Source organism: Balaenoptera borealis (assembly GCF_965194805.1).
Source record: "Balaenoptera borealis genome assembly, chromosome: 5".
NCBI lineage: Eukaryota > Metazoa > Chordata > Mammalia > Artiodactyla > Balaenopteridae > Balaenoptera > Balaenoptera borealis.
Window position 1 is genome coordinate 30,086,582 of NC_138862.1, and position 6,496 is coordinate 30,093,077.

At 35.8% G+C, this 6,496-nt stretch overlaps 1 pseudogene across 1 annotated transcript; it reads right to left on the reverse strand.

The window, feature by feature from the left end:
- Positions 1-900: 900 nt before the first annotated feature.
- On the reverse strand, positions 901-5,417 carry LOC309629023 (U6 snRNA-associated Sm-like protein LSm5 pseudogene; annotated as a pseudogene). Its single transcript has one exon. The product of its transcript is annotated as a U6 snRNA-associated Sm-like protein LSm5 pseudogene (transcript).
- Between the last annotated feature and the right edge of the window lie 1,079 nt (positions 5,418-6,496).

The following is a 6,496-nucleotide window of genomic DNA, read 5'->3' on the forward strand; positions in this document are numbered from 1 at the left end:
TTGCCTCCTACTTTCTACGCTTTCCTTTTCTCCTTGCTGCTGGCTGTCTTTCCATGTTACTATTGATGTTGCAGTAACTTTTTGATTGGTCTCCAGTCCTCCAGCTTTCTATTTCTCCAGTTCATTTTCCCCATGGCCCAAAGCTAAAGTTGAAGAAAGAAAGGAGGAAAGGAGTTAGGACTGAAAGTTTGTCATTTGCCAAATACTTCTCTGAACACTTTACCCAAATTTTCTCAACCCTTGTGAGATAGACTAGTCCCAATTTGCAGGGCATGAAATTGAGTATTAAAGAATTTCCACAGCTAGTCTAAGTTTACATGGCTAGTAAGTGTCAGAAACAGGATCCATTCCCAAGTCCCCATTCCATCTGTCCCAGACTAGACAGATGAGAAGGTATGTACGTTGTCATATTTCAACATCACTTTATACCTTAATAATAATTTCAATAGTTTATATAGTTAACCCTTGAGTAATGCAGGGGTTAGGGGCACTGACCCTTCATGCAGTCAAAAATTGATAAATAACTCATAGTTGGCCTTCCCTATCTGTGGTTCCTCCATATCTGCCCGTGGTACTGCATCCACGAATTCAACCATTGTGTAGTACTGTAGTATTTACTGTTGAACAAAATCCACCTATAAGTGGACCTGTGCAGTTCAAACACCTGTTGTTTAAGGGTCAAATGTACTTACACAGTACTCTCGTCTTACCAAGCATTCTTTTTTTTTTTTTTTTTTTTAACAAAAACACCTTTATTTTGTCTTCAAAGAACAAACTGTTCTTCTTTTTCCAACATAATCATGATTAACTTACAAAAACAGGCATTTACAATGCATCTTCAAAGCATTTCCCTTTAACGGAAAACTTGGCTTCACAGACTACAAACATTAAAAGGTTAAAAAAAAAATTCTATTTTGTTGTCATTATAAGACAAAACAGAGTCTAGCATAAGTCAAGGAAATCCATTCATACTTCAGGTCCTTCTCCTCCAGGAACCAGCATTGTTATATTATTTCCATTTAGCAAAATTTGATCTAATTTAGTAATTCTTCTTCCTTCTGGTGTGATTTCAAAAGTCATCAAATCCCAGAAGTGTGCCAACAATCTCCTTATCACTCTTCATCACAATGTGAATCCTTGATCCCTATACACTTGTCCACAGGCTCTAGAGGGAGAAGCTGCGACGGGTTGGTGGTAGCGTTAGGCACCATGGCTACGCTGGAAGTGGTCTGCCCAAGCATTCTTTTTAATATTTTAAGTATAGTAACTCATTTACTCTTAAGGATAACCCTATCAAGTAGGTACGACTATTATTCCCTTTTTCCTGATGAGAAAATAGGGCATAGAAAGTTAAATAGCATGGCCAGTAGTAGAAAGTAAGTATATAGTAGAGCAGGGATTTGAACCCATGTGTTTCAGCTACAAAGTCCATGATCTTAACCATGGTACAAGATCTGGTTGTTGCTTTGAACGTATTCTTTTAACTTGAAATGAAACTTGAACAGTCTAATGATTGTGTGTGGAAAAATATTTTATGCATTAAATATAAAATGGAAACAAAAATGATATTGAGGTCTTATAATTAAAGGTCAAATAGGAAAATAAATTTTACCAATTATCTATTTAAGAACTGTGGAAACTTGAGAGGCACTGAAACCCTTTTAAAATCTCTCAGCTGGGTGGAATTAGAATAAAGAAAAGCTTTGAAAATATAGAGGGAAAAGGTAATTATGGGACTAACAAAATATGTCATGCTTAAGAAAACTGAAGAAATAATGAAATCAAAGTTATATTAATGTTCGTACAAACGGATCATTTTTTCCTGGTTTGAAAAGAGTCTTAATCATAAAAATACTGTTTAAACCTTGCCCACTTTGGCAAATAATAAAACTTCACATTGTTTTATAGCTTTTCAAACTTAGCTGAAGAATAGTATCATTTTTAACCTAGTCTGCTGTGAACTGAATGTTTGTGTTCCCCAAAATTCATATTTTGAGACCCTAATCCCCAATGTCATGGTATTTGGTGTGTGGCCTTTGGGTCATGAGTGTGGAGCTTTCACAGTGGGATTTGTACCCTTTTAAGAAAAGATAGGAGAGATCTTGCTTGCTTTCTCTCTCCACCATGTGAGGACATAGCAGGAAGAGGGCCCCCATCAGCAACTGAACAGCCTGAGGTCCTTGATCTTGGAATTCTCAGCTTCCAGAATTGTGAGAAATAAATTCTGTTGTTTAAGCCACCCAGTCTATGATATTTCTGTTTTAGCAGTTCTGAATAAGATATAGTCTTCTAGCCAAGCAAACTCTGACCTAAGCAAGGAGACTGTTGGTTTTGCTGAAAGTTTGGTTTACCTAGTGTTATGTGTTGAATTGTGTCTTCCAAAATGATATATTGATATTTTAATCCCTAGTATCTCAGCATGGGACCTTATTTGGAAACAGGGTCATTGAAGACGTAGTAGTTAAGATGAGGTGACACTGGAGTAGGCAGGGTCCTTAATCCAGTATGATTATGTCATTATAAAAAGAGGAGAGAGAAAAGTCAGAGGGCAGACAGCCATGTGAAGACACAGAGATGCACAGGGAGAACACTGTGACAGCAGAGGCAGAGGCTGGAGTGATGCAGCTGCAAGCAAAGATCACCAAGCATTGATGGCCACCACCAGGAGATAGGAGGAGGCAAGAAAGGATTCTACCCAGACTCTCAGAGGGAGCATGGCTTTGTAGACACCCTGATTTTGGACTTCTAGCCTTCAGAACTGTGAGAGTATGAACTTCTATTATATCAAGTCATCCGAAGTGTGGCACTTTGTTTGGGCAGCCTGAGGAAACTATTATACTCAGCATCATCCCACACTCATAGAGAAAGAGGCTCTTGATCCCATGCCAGCCAGCTAGCCTTAGAATCTCTTCTACCTGTGAGTTTTCTATTTCCATCCATGACAATCATATGCCATTGCCCAGAATGGTTATGTTCAGAACAGGGAAAGCCCTTTTTGAAAACATGTGGCACTTTTCAGCACATAAAAGGTTTAAGTTATCCTCTGTCCTGAAAAGACCCTGCCATGGGATCCACTTTGCAATTATCTTTCCTTTCTCCACCCAAAAGGGCAAAGAGATGCACCTACTCCAATTGGAATGTTAGCTACAAAGCTACAGGAGGGCAGCAACTCTCTCTCACTCTCTCTCTCTCTCTCTCTCCCCGATTGAATCAATTAATAGAGAAATGATTTGTCAGAAAGGAAGGACCTCACTGACTGTGTAGCTTCCTAACCAGTCTGATAACTGTATGCTTCTCAGAACTGGCGCAGATAGTGGTCTTATTACCTACCACAGACACATCTATATCCTGAGTCACTTTGAAATAGCAGATTCCTATCCAACCCCCTCACCCTTACGCTATCATGGTGAGCTGAGAACTCATAAAGGGCCTCCCATTCTATCCAACCATAATATTGTATTCATAGCTCTCTTTACCTTTTCTTTCTTTCTTCATCAAAGCTCCAGGGATATAATTTAATGTCTTCTTATTTCCAGATATTTTCCTGTCTCTTGGGAGTTCTCTTTTCCAAAGATTGGGCTGGAAGAAACTAAACCTTGACTGTTCTGTACCTTTATTGATAAAGTGATATTTTTTCCCCCACTGGTTTTAGGAACTTGGTGAAATATGTTACTGTTATTATCATGAACAGATTGCCAAAAGTTCAGAATGCACATTTGATTCTTATATTGAAATATAACTAATCTAGGGATGTTGTTTCCATTCCTCTCTTCTTATCTAATCTTGCAGAAACTCAAAAATCTTAATAATATGACCAATTATTCCTGGGTTATAGGCTTGTTCATCTGTTTTCTTCTTGAATGAGAAACCTCCTGTTATATAGAAAGCTCCTCATCTGTAGATAATGTATCTGTTGAATTATAGGGAAACTATGGATATGAAATTTAAGTGCAACATTCTTAAAGAGTATAATTTGTCTTTCAGAAAAATTGCTTACTCTAGACAATATTTGGGGTGTTCAACCCCTTAAGAGTTAGAAAACTTCAAATTAGATCATTCTTAGTCCAGAAGCAAAAGAAATTGCTTTCAAATAATTTTTAAAATATAGGTATTCATATGATTAAGATTTTACAGTTCATTTTTACACATCTATTTTTTCTAGTTTTATAGTGAAATACTGCTAAATTTTATAAAATAGTATTATTGTGGCTTTATTTTATATTTAGCAGGCAAAATTAGTATATGTCATTGAAAACTTTAAAATGTAAATGGATTGATTCTCTAAATTATAGACTATTTTAAAACTAAAATTTCAATAGACTATGATTGATTGACTTAGGAAATTTCTTATTGAATAAATGTATGTTCAGCCTGAATCTGTCAACACAATTAACTTGTATTAATCTTTAGTGGAATAATGTCCACAAGTAAATTTATTGCCATATGTTTGCTGGGTTGCTATATTCATAGAATTAAAAATAATGAGAGATAAAAAGATGAGAAATAATAAATTTTATTAACTCTTGGTGGAAAAACAGAATTAATTATTAAAGATTTATATAATTATTCTTCATTATGTCCAACAAATGAATATAAGGAAAAGATTTTAATGAAGATTAACAGAGGCCCAAAGCAGCTGAATTCTAAACATGGGTCTGAAAATCATTTTTACAGTGGTTGTAAATGTGAAGTTCAACTTGTATAAAGATCTTGGGTTATGATTTAGGATTAAACCAAGAAAAATCGTCATGATTATTGCATTGAGATTTCACTGAAGGCAAGGGCTTTTGTGTTTAGGTCTAAGACCCTATCATTAAAAGGACAAGCAAACCTTTACCGAGAGTATTCTTCACAGTAAATGTGTGAGCTGACTTTCAACAACTGCCCTTTATGTTGATCTTGTCTTTAAAATCATGGTAGACAAAGGGAACTAAAACAGGAATAAAAATATTAAGATTGAGTCATAGGAGTATCAGAATATTTGAAGTTTAGAATTGTATTATGCACCATTTCAAAATTAATATAAGCTTATAAAGGTTGAAAAAAGAGAGTGAAATTTAAAAAACTATACAAATATAGACAAGTCACACAAAGGCTAATATTTTTAAAATGTTGTTCTAAGCTTTTTTCCTGAGAATCATCGTTGTTGTTGCTAAGATATTTCATTAACTGAGAAAAACTTTGTGTTTTATATTTTTTGTCTTATACTCAACCAGTATGACACTTCTACAGTTATTGTAACCAGAGAAGACCCAGTGCTTTTTTTTAGTTTTTATTATTGGTGAGTCACTGGGAGGTGTTATCTATCCCTCCTGCCTCTGCACTGTCTACACCCTACTTCCATCCTCATGAGGAATAACACTGCTGTATCGCTATTACATGGCAAAAGTGACATAGAGCACCTCACAGCTGGTCGATACACTTACATGCACACACACACACACACACACACACACATACACATTCACTCACTCACCACTTGAACAATGAAGACCTTCCTTCCCTTAGAAGAAATAGGTAGAGTGAGGATAAAGCTGCATCGAATGTGTGTTCTGCTTTCTTCTGTAATTTCCAAGCCTAGTCTGAGGGTAGGGTTATTATTAATGTTTATAAATTGCTTGCTTTAATAGTTAATAGCAACACATTGCAAAAAAAAAAAAGAATAATTGAGGATACAAAGAATCAACTCCCCAATGCAACTGTTTTAGTGTATGTCTTTCTGATAATTAATTCTAGGTATTTTTAAATTTTAATGATTTTATACAGTTTTATTACTTGCAATTTCTAAGTTGCTACTTGATTTTCATTCTTTTAAAATTTGTTTCAATAAATTGAATAACTGTGTCATAATTTACATGACCATTGCTCTATCATGGACTGTTTCATGAAATTCTAGAATGAGCCTCTCTGTATATTTAGACTTCTAAAGATTATTTTCTTTGGGTAAATTTAACTGTGTTTAATTGGTAGATCTAATCCATGAAAAAATATTGAAGTCTCTTAATACATATTGCCAAATTGCCACCCACAATGGTGTTCCTGAATTTTCTTTTCTTTTCTTTTTTTTTAAATATCTTTATTGGAGTACAGTTGCTTTACAATGGTGTGTTAGTTTCTGCTTTATAACAAAGTGAATAGGCTATACATATACATATATCCCCATACCTCCTCCCTCTTGCGTCTCCCTGCCACCCTCCCTATCCCACCCCTCTAGGTGGTCACAAAGCACTGAGCTGATCTCCCTGTGCTATCTGGCTGCTTCCCACTAGCTATTGGTTTTACATTTGGCAGTGTATATATGTCCATGCCACTCTCTCACTTCGTCCCAGCTTACCCTTCCCCCTCCCCATGTCCTCAAGTCCATTCTCTACATCTGCGTCTTTATTCCCGTCCTGCCCCTAGGTTCTTCATGACCTTTTTTTTTTCTTTTAGATTCCATATATATGTGTTAGCATATGGTATTTGTTTTTCTCTCTCTGACTTACTTCACTCTGTA